The sequence below is a fragment of the Crocodylus siamensis genome, chromosome 10, assembly GCF_052110815.1.
Source record: "Crocodylus siamensis isolate JL-2025a chromosome 10, ASM5211081v1, whole genome shotgun sequence".
Classification (NCBI taxonomy): domain Eukaryota; kingdom Metazoa; phylum Chordata; order Crocodylia; family Crocodylidae; genus Crocodylus; species Crocodylus siamensis.
Genome location: NC_143404.1, coordinates 72,617,045 through 72,627,112, shown reverse-complemented (window position 1 = coordinate 72,627,112; position 10,068 = coordinate 72,617,045).

Sequence of the window (10,068 nt, the reverse complement as noted above, 5' to 3'; positions counted from 1 at the left end):
AAACCACCAGCCGTGCCTGGAGGGGAGGTGCGCCCGCTCCAACAGCCACCTGCCCGTGGTCTCGGACGTCCAGACCCACCGGTGCCCTGGGACAGCTGCCCCCCAAGAGCAGGGTAATTCGTACAAAACAGGCTCCCAAATGCTTTCCCTTTATTGACTCTGATCTGCCTCAGACCGGAGCTCCGGGAAACCGTGTCCTATCCCATACGTGGGCTTGTGGGGCCGGGACCTTTCGCCTCCCAGGAAAGGCAGCAGAGTCACTTTGGTCTGCCGGTGCTACTGACTCACACAAGGGTTTCACGGCTCCCCTGTTTTGCGAGAGAGCTGTGCAATGCGTGCTCTTGTCTTCAGCATCCAACCTTTGCATGCAGGGCAAAGGCAAGGCAGTGGGTTATCTAGGCAGAGATACCAGCGGTGGCGAGTTTCCACCCTGGCGCGTGGGCTTTCCCATTGCAACAAGAAAGACAGGAGATGTGCTGAGGCCCAGCCAGGCGAGCTGTGGCTGGGGGGAAAGCCCTCCCTGTGTAACTGCATGCTGGAAGATCAAGAGCTCTGGCCACAGGAATGACAGGTGAGGTCTTCACGCCGGGATGGGTCTTGCAGGAGGCACGGCGCTGTGCCACGTCGCACAGCAGAGGCCTCAGAAATCAGCTCTCTCGCAGTGCGTGAAATGGAGCAGGCAGGGCAGGGCGGCTGTCATGGGCTCGCAGCCCAGCTGTGGCCGGGAAGAGCCAGGTCATTCATAAGGCTTCGGAAGGGAGGCAGGGAACAAGGTTCAAATTGTGCAATAAATCCTGCTCGAGCAGAAGGCTTGGGACCAGCTGTGGTTAATTAGACAGTCCGCCGTGCTCTAATTGGCTTCCACGCACGTGCACGTCCCAGCCGCATCCTGAGATGCGTTGCTGGACCCGCGGAGGGGCTCACGGCTCGTGGTCTGCGCTATTCGCCCTGAAGAGCGTCAGTCGCCCTCCTCAAGAATCGACCCCTCGTGCCACAGTGGCGCTGGGCGGATGCAGAGCAATGATGCTGGATGGTCCAGGCTCTCCTCTCCACTGCATCCAACTCTAGTGGCTGCTGTGAATTCCCCTTTATGCCAAAGCTGGCGTAAAGGACCCTGGGCCTAGTTGGAAATGCTTGGCATTCACTGGAAAATGCTGATGCATTGAACAGGAAATATTTCATTTCCCACACAAATGGGAAATATAGGTTTAGAGCTAAACCAGATCACCACCAGATTCCTCCCAAAGCAGATGCCCTGTTTCGGTCCTCTCCGCACCACATGTGTATGCTGTGATGAAGTCATTCGTGAGATGATCACAATCATTATTTCTCAATACTCCATTCTGGACCAACGACCTTTCTTGTCAGGACTCTTGATAAATGAGTTCCTTCAAAAAGTCTCTGTTTTTATAGTGAATATTTCCAGCAACACCATTTTGCTGGAAAGTGCCCAACCAGCTCTACTCCAAATGCGTGCTTAGCACAACTGGTGCAGTTAGCAACACAATGTGCACCAGTGAGGAACATGACTGCAAGTAGTTTTTCTGCCCAACAATTTTAAGAAAGGCCAAGGGGATATGCACAACCAGGGGTCTGTTGTAGGAGCTGGTCCTCTTGCCCTTGCTATTAGGGGAGCAGCCTAAGAATAGCATCCTACTTTTCAACAGTCGTTGCCTCTAGTTCAGGTGATGACTTTGCCTGTACAGCTTTGATGCGAGTCCCTGGAGGTTTGAAATGCCGTCGCATACATTTTCCCTCCTTGCAGTGGTTTCTCTTCCACTTCAGCTCTGAGTGGATATTCATACTCCTCTGGGCTCCCCGGGCACTTCCTGGGGGGGTCGGGCAGAGGGAGGAGGAAAGAGAAATACCCAAACCAGGTGTCTGGTGTGCTACAAGAAGCCCGAGCACCAATACAGCGCTGGTTATGACCCGTTATTACTCAGCTTTGGCCGTGCTCGTCCTTTGGAGATGCTGTCCTCTAGATGCACCTAGTTGCTGCCTGTAATTTATAATAAATAGCCCAGTAATGGCCTTGGCTTCTCTGCAAGGCAAATCTAAAACAGATTCTTCTCATTCTGCTTTCATTTTGCTCAGACAAACGAGCTATTTATTACCTAGCGATGGGGGTGCTTCTGTGCACGTCTGCTGGGGTGGAGACCGAACAGGCAGGATGGGATGGTGGGGGAGGCTGTTTAATGGTTTGGGTGGGTTTCACCCACATTTGGGTTCTCAGATCAGATGTCCGACGGGTGCCGCCGTCTGCCTGGCCGCGGCTCAGCTGGGCAAGCAGGCCTCCTGCCCCGTGGGGATCAGCAGCTCTCGGGGCAGCAGCACGTGTGAGCTCCCAGCGATGCCCACAGGCTCCCAGTAGGCCTTGCTGGGCCCGGGGCTCTGCCTTTTCCACCTGGCACGTCGTCCTGATAGTCCGATGTCCCGCAGCTGGGTGAGGCCGGAGCGTGGCCGGAGCTCCTGCGGGATGCTACTCGCCCTTGGCTGTGAGAGCCTCTGTGGCCAGTGTCTCGCACAAGGAGCGGCGCCCATCCATCCGGCAATCCTGTGCACGCCGTGGAGGCACTGGAAAGGCCCCAGATGCGGGCTGGGAATTACCCGGGCGTGTTATTTTTACTGTGCGTTGCAGGCGGCGAGCTCAGAGGAGGAAGGTGTTTGCCTTGCGGGTGCCAGCAGTTTGCTCAAGGAGGTCAGCAGACTCTCGCAACTTCCCCTCCTGCTCATTTTTAAAACAAGACCCGCTTCATGGCGTGCATCTCCCTGCACAGACAGGCCCGCGGCTGTTTGCTTTGCCGGGTGTGGGCGCGCTAGTGACCAAAGCTCGTGGGGCTGTGCTAGCAAATCCTGACTCGGCTGTTGATGCAGATGGGCGAGCAAGCCCCTGAGAGCAGACGGCATTAGTCATCTCTCTGTTTCTATCCGGAGGCTGCTTCACGTTACACGTAGGTGCCGCTGGATACGAGGGCCACCACCTTCGCAGCCCGGGGTGGAGAGCTTCTCTCAGAAACCCCCGTGGATAAATGCGTCGTGTCACAGCGCCTGGATAGCCCCATGCAGCGGCCGAGCGAGTGGCTGGCGAGGGATCGGGCAGCCAGACCTTGGTAGAGTAGGTCGGGTCAGTGCGTGGGCTGGAAAGCTCGGAGGCACGTGGAGGGGCGGCAGGAGAGGGGCTGGTGATGCAGGAGGCGATGGGGTGGGTAGCCAGAGAGGCCTATTCTGAGCGAGCTGAGATCGCTTTGCTTTGGCTGTCATGGGTGGGCAGAAGGCAGCCACGCCTGATGTGCGCTGTCAGAGCCAGGACCCCCGAAACACATGTTCTGGGGCATGAGAGCCGGCTTTGGGGTATCAGCGGGCTGTGGCTCATCAAGCACGGTCTGCTTTGTAGGCATCCGTGAGGCTGTAGCGCCAAGCCTGTCCAAAGAAGAGCTGGCTTGTGCTGAGCCCACGAGAGGCTCCAGCGAGTGCTGTACGATGCATTTGATTAACTGGCAGGTGGTTGCTTGCTAATAGCCAGGCGCGCGAGACACGGCGTTCAGGGCATGTTACACCGGGAGCAGCCCGAGGCATTTGTTTTCCATATTTGTAGGTCACTTAGTGCCACGGGGTCCGCATTGACAGCGGAGACCCCTCAGCCCCGCAGGCAAGTAATGGAGCAATGCCGATATCTAATCACAGTAATTCCCATAGCAAGGACAGACTCTCATTTTTTAAGTCTTCTCCCTATAGCCTGTATTTATTTCCTGTGATGCGTTTCTCAGCAGGAAGGTTGCAGTAGCCAGCAGTGCAATGATTATACATGGCCGCACCTGAACCCTATTGTTCCCTGCACCCAGCCAGGCTCGGTGTGCGGGGTCTGTGGGGGCTGGGGGAGGAATCCTCCCCTTAGTTATAATTTGTGGGGCAGGGAGACGGGCGGGTGGAAAGGGCTACAGCAGAGACAGCGGCTCGGGTGGAAGGAGCCTGGGTCGCGCTGCCCCGGATCTGAGCGGCACGGCCAGGTGGCTTCCAGCCGGAGCCAGCGCACCATAGAAACCAAACGCCAGGCAAGACCCAATTCCACATGAAAGAGCAGAGACAAAAACACCAACTCCAGGGCTGGCCTGCACGATGCACCGGACCCGGGGCGCTGAATAACCGCACAGCACCTTCCTGCAGGGGCTTCGTGGAGGCACAGAGACCCAGTCTGAAAGCAAGAGCAGCGCTGCAGACCTGCCTCCCAGAAGAGGTGACGCTGGTGCAAAAGCATTTCATGTCCTGCAGCCAGGGCCGGCCGGGAGGTTTGTGTCTGGCAGCAGGAAGCCTCGTCTCGCAGCCCCTGCCTCAGCTCCGGCTGCATTTCTTCTTCAGACTCTGGGACTGGCGGAGGACGGCGTCTGGCTGAGCGAGGAATGCAGCCCGGCGTGGATCTGACAGCACACAGAGGCTTTCTTGGGGGAGCCCCAACTCTCCCCCTGGTCCCTGTATTTGACACCCCCACACTGTGAAGCAGCGAGGCGAAGTGAAGGTCCTGCAGCCATCTGGAGAGGACCGGGGCAGGAAGGGGACGCAGTCCCTCTTCCCATGAATGGCTCCAGGGACACGAGACGAGGGAGAGCGGGAGCTGGGGAGGGTGAATTCGGACCTGGCAGAGACAAGCCGTGCGGCGTGGAGGAGAAGGGCCAGGCGTGGCAGGCGGCAGGCGCTGCTCGTACTCATGCCGGGGCCGGGGCAGGGCAGCCTGCTTCCCCCGCACTGGGGCAGGGGTGTCCAGGGCTGGCAGCAAGGAGGGAGGCAGCTGCCAAGTGGGGTGTGAGGCTTGCTGTCCTGCCAGGCCCACATGAAAGGCAGCAGCCAAGTGCCTCGATATGCTCTGGTTTGCATCTGCACGCTCGTGCCTCTCCCCTGCCAAGTGGTTTCCTCTGCAGCAGACCCTTGGATGGCTGCTCCCTAATCCAGCCTCAGCTTGTGCTCGGGCCCACCCCTGCCCACGTGCTTTGCCCAGGACTTTGGCACGGGCACCGGCACCTGGTCTAGGTGCACATTACATTGCAGCCCCGTCAGGTGAATGACTGCCCCAGCGCGACCAGGCTGCTGGGCCCTTCTCCCTGCCTTGGGGCCAGGTCATCATTCCTCCTGCACCTCGGTGGCAGCCCTGCCAGCCGTCTGCCAGTGCACCGAGCGGGGCCGTCACTGTCCTGCTGGGCTTTAGTCTTGCAATGTGGAGCTGATGACACCCCACTTCTCTCCTCTGCCGGCTCCACGCAGGACAGAAATGCTGCCTCTCTGTTCCCATCTCCACCCCCCCGTGTCCTTTGCAGCTGGGGAGTCGGCATCAGGATTCAGTGGGGGTCGGACCCCACCCACCTTGGGTAGGTTTATAGCCTGGAGCACTGTCCATGCAGCCCCGGCTACACTGCTGGGAGCCAGCTTTGTCCTGCTCTCCCATCCCTGCAGCGGGGTTGCAAAGGGGTTGGAGCTGGACTGCTCTCAGTGGGGGCAGATGACAGCAAGGGCTCCATTGCAGCAAGGAAAGTTGAGGTTGGATATTAGGATAAATTTTCTCACTACGGGGGTGTTGAAGCACTGGAAGGGGTTACCCAGAGAGAGGGTGCAGTCTCCATCCTTGGAGGTGTTGAAGACCCGGGTAGACAAAGCCTTGGCTGGGATGATGCAGTTGGGGCTGGTCCTGCTTGGAGCAGGGGATTGCACTAGATGTGACCTCCCGAAGCCCCTTCCACCCTCATCATCTTTGATCCTGTGAGTTGGGGGAGCACCGGCGCGGATGGCAGGCCTAGACACTCGCCCCTCAGGTACCTGCCCCCGGTGCAAGAGCAAAGGGAGGCAGCGTTCCTGTGCGATCGCTTCGCCTTGTGATGAACCAGGAGACGCGGTGATTGAATTCCCAGGGCAGAACATCCTGGACCTTGCTTTTCTAAAACAAAAATGCACAAAGGAATTTATTATTTGAGCATTTTTGTTCTCTGGCCCAAAGCCCGTGGTTTTTATTTTAAAAGCATAAACACAAACCTAGCGAGTGGCTCTTGCTTTATGCATGATTTCAGAAATCCTGCAGACGCAGCGGGGGGAGGCGAGGGTAACGGTTTCATCTGCAGGTTCGGTTTAGCGCCAGCTGTTGATTTGGTTTGGAGGCTGGGAGCGGGGCTGGGGGAAGGTCGGGCTGGCATCTTAGAAGAGCACAATGCTCGAGTCTCCTGGCAGAGGCTGCAGATGGTGGGAAATTGGTTTTAAAATTGCAAAAGCAGAGAGCGTGGCGGGCAGGCAGGTCAGCGTGCCGTGGAAAATGAGGGGTGTCTGGAGAATCCCGTCCCTGCCTGGCCTCTGGGGAGGAAAGCCATACAGGACACGGTGCCAGGTGCTGGCTGGGGCAACGTGCCGGGGTCGGTGCTGCTGCGGCGGTGAAGCTGGGCATTGTAGGAACGGCTCTGAGATTTTGGGGGCATTTGGTAGAGAAGTTAATCATTAACCCACGACTAGTCTGTGGGGCCACACTAATACCACTGCAGCCTCCATGTAGAGCTTATCTAGGCCCCCCAGACTAGGCTGAATGGCGTATCTCAGTGCTGATAGAAACCTGGCCCGGTCCCCGCGCTCCCTGCCCCCTCTTCCTCCACAGTGGCTGCGTTTCAGTGGCCACTAAAGAAATCCCTGCCTGGACATGCACTATTTGGTTTGCATTTGAGATGCTCCAGCTCTGGGGTCCTTTTATTGCCCATCAACTTGCTAATCTGCCACATTTGGCCCAAGGCAATGCGTCTCCCGGGGGTCAGCGTGGTTGAGCGAGTCTGCTGCTGCTCAACCCCGATGTCGGGCTGTCGCCACAGAGTTGGCTTCAATGTAGGAGAGGATGAGGGATGAGGCACTGGGCCCAGCGGCAACTTCTAGCTCTTGTTTAATGCTAGATAAGGAGCCGAGGGCAATGCCAGCCTTTGTTGGCCCTTGCAATGTTCAGCTTTGACCGTAGGCTGCATCCCTTCAATAAGGAGGGCATGCTCCCTTCCAAAAGCCTAGCCACGCAGCCCTGTGCCAGGCCAGGGAGCCCGTTCTCCAGTCTGCCATTTGCATGAGACGCCGGGGGAAACAAAGACCGCAGAGCCGGACAAACCGGCGACAGGACGAGTTATAACACGGGCCCTGGGCAGATTGCAACGCATAAATCTGGCTTAAGTCAAATTCCAGCCTCCCCGGCTACTGCTTCCAACACCATTGGGGGCAGGAGGGACGCGCGGGAAGGAGTCTCGCTCCGTTCTGGTTGGGCTGCGTGCCGTGGAAGGGGTCTGTCCCTTGTCTCTGCGACCCCGGGCTGTCCGCCCTCAGAAATGCACCAGCCAAGTGTGCTGGTCGCGCTGCTTTGTGCTTTCTCACCTGTCCTCGCGGAGCCCCGGGTGCTTTGCAAACGTGGAGCCACTGCGGCGGGACCACAGGTGGGATGGGAGCAGTATTATTCCCATTTTTCAGGTGGCTTAACAGAAACAGAGAGGGGAAGAAACGTCCCCTCTTCCTGCAGGGCTTCGGGCTTCAGACAATGCCTCCAAACAGCTGCCTTTGTGCTTTCCAGCAAGGTGCCCGGTGTCATAATGGGAACGCTCACATTTTCCAACAGCCTCCAGAGGCAGGGTCAGCTGGGTTAGTGGAAAACCCAGACCTCCCCTTCCTCCCCTCCCCAAGGTCGGACTGGGTTGGATGTGGAGCCGGTGACCCCTCATCTGTTTTCTCTGTTATTCTAACAAATTCCTTTGCATTTCCCAGAGCGCCGTTATCTCTGTCGGCTGCCTGCCGGAGGGGAAGGGCATGGCTCGAGGTTTGTTCCTCCTGATGGAAAGGAGCTGCTAACAAAGTCGGCTCCGTTGCCAGGGGCCTGGTCTCTGCTTGTAATTAGAACAAATGGCTCGCGAAGCAGAGCTGAATGCTGCTGGAGGCCGCGTCAGGTCGCTGCCCGCTCTGCCGAGAGCTCTTCGTGCCCGTTCACCTGCCCGAGCCAAACCCACGGATATGAGCGCCGCCGATCTCTGGGGTCACGGGCCCTCGTCTGACCATGGATCGGGGGCCCCTGAAACCCCCGTCCAAACCCCACGTGCTGTCTTCTCAGCAGAAAGGGGAAGCGCAGGGTCCGTGCCCGGGGGGAAGAACCGGAGAGCTCCCGCGTCTCCTCCGGCCTGCGGCATCCTCAGGCGTGTTTCTTTCCATCTCGCCCCCGTCACCGTGGGGGTGATGCCCTCACCACCGTGCTGTGGGCCCTGCCAGTCTCTGAAAGGTCAGAGCAGACGCATTTGGAGAACCGGGAGCCTGCAAGAAAACAGAGAAGAGGAACAGCCACGGTGACCTGGGGCTGACACCAGCCGCTTTCTGCTCCACGCACCAGTTCAAACCGGGGGCAACTCTCCTTGTGCCTTCTCTGCGATCTGGTCCCCCTCGCTCTATAGCTTTCTATAGAAACACCTCCCCCCCCCAGATTCACATGCTTCGTGCCCTGTCTCCTTCTCCCCAGCCACCCCCTCCTCTCCCCTCCAGCGCCCTGATGTGCAGCCACATCTGGAGCAGCGTTCACTTCTGCAGGGGATTTGGAGAAGAGCCGCACACATGACTAAGGACGGGCAGGAAGGGATGTAGGAGGAAAAGGAATAAGTGACCCAAACATCTACGGCGTGGCTAAGCAACCATCGCAGCCTGCGCGTTGTCTGCGGGGTGGGAAACTCCAAGGTGGGAGAGGAGCCATCCAGGGAGGGGATTACTGTGGAGCGACACAGGCTGGATATGAAGCCATGCTAATACTTCTACTGTGGCCTGGCTGCAAGATGTATCTGGCCAGGGGGACGTCTCCCAGGGGAAAGGGGTGCAATCCCACTTCTGGGGCCAAGCTGAAGGCTGCATTCACAAACCGAATAGGTGGGAGTGAGTCTGCGTTGGCCAAGGGATGAGCCGTGGCTCAGGAGCCCTTCCTCCACTTCCTCCTCTGCCACCGCTGCAGACTGAAGCAGAAAGCCTCCCCGCGCTGCGTGGGCTGGGGGGCATATTTGTCTCAGCGACAGTAGTTATTAGTGCTGCCCTGACTCACTTCCTCCATTATGTTGTGTGTTTTTAGCTCACGTCTCCCCCATGCATCTCTCTTGCTTTGGGAGCTTTCTGGTCTCCAGGCGGCCCCCGGGCACCCGTCAGGGCACGGCACTTTCTGTGGTGCCAGACTTCTGCGGCGGGTTTTGGTGCCTCTGGGCACCCGCAGAAAAAACTCCTCCGAGATGAGCCCCTCCAGGCACTGAGACCACCTTCCATGCCATGCCCCAGAGGAGTCGGGAAGCAACCTCAGCATTGCCCCTCACTTGCTTCCACGGGTCTGATACCGAGGCTCTGACTCGGGCTAACCAGTGCATCCACGTTAGGCAGGTGCGCGTGGTCCTCTCCCTCCACTGCCTGCTGCTGGGGGCAGCTGTGCAGAGGGTCCCGCGGCCGTGCCAGGCTTTCTAGTAATGCGGCATGGTTTGATGAGAAACCCTTTCCCACGCCCGGCTTCCCTGACTCCCAGAGCAGATTCCCACGAGGAAGACGGCAACAGAGCTGACCTCGGACGCAGCCCATCTCAGGCTTCATACGAGACCCAGCACACACCGGGGCACCTTTGGGGGGACGTCCTAGCTGGGTGCGCGATGGGAGAGCGTCACGATCTTCCACCAGCAGGACGTATGGTTTGGGCAGGGCTCGCTGCAAGGTGCAATCGCTCCTGCTGCTGCTCTGCTTCTGAGCTGGGGCGACAGCACGCGGGGCTGCGCTGGAGGGTCGGGGACAGCAGCTCGGGCAAGGAGCTGGGAGGTTTTCTCCAAGTGTCTCTGGAGCCGCGATGAGTCCGTGCTGCTTGGCAAGGTGCAGGCCCGTGCAGCTGTTCGTTTCCTGGGGATGCCGTGCAACGGGCTGCAAGTTTGGGCAGGCCGAGCTCACGCCGGGGTCTCTGTTTTCCATGTGAGAAGCTTTGGGGTGGCCGGAGCCGGGGGGCACGTGCAAAGGTGCATGCAGGTTTCCTGGGGCGTGTGCACGCTCCATGCCCCGCTCCCCGCAAGCTCAGACCCCTGA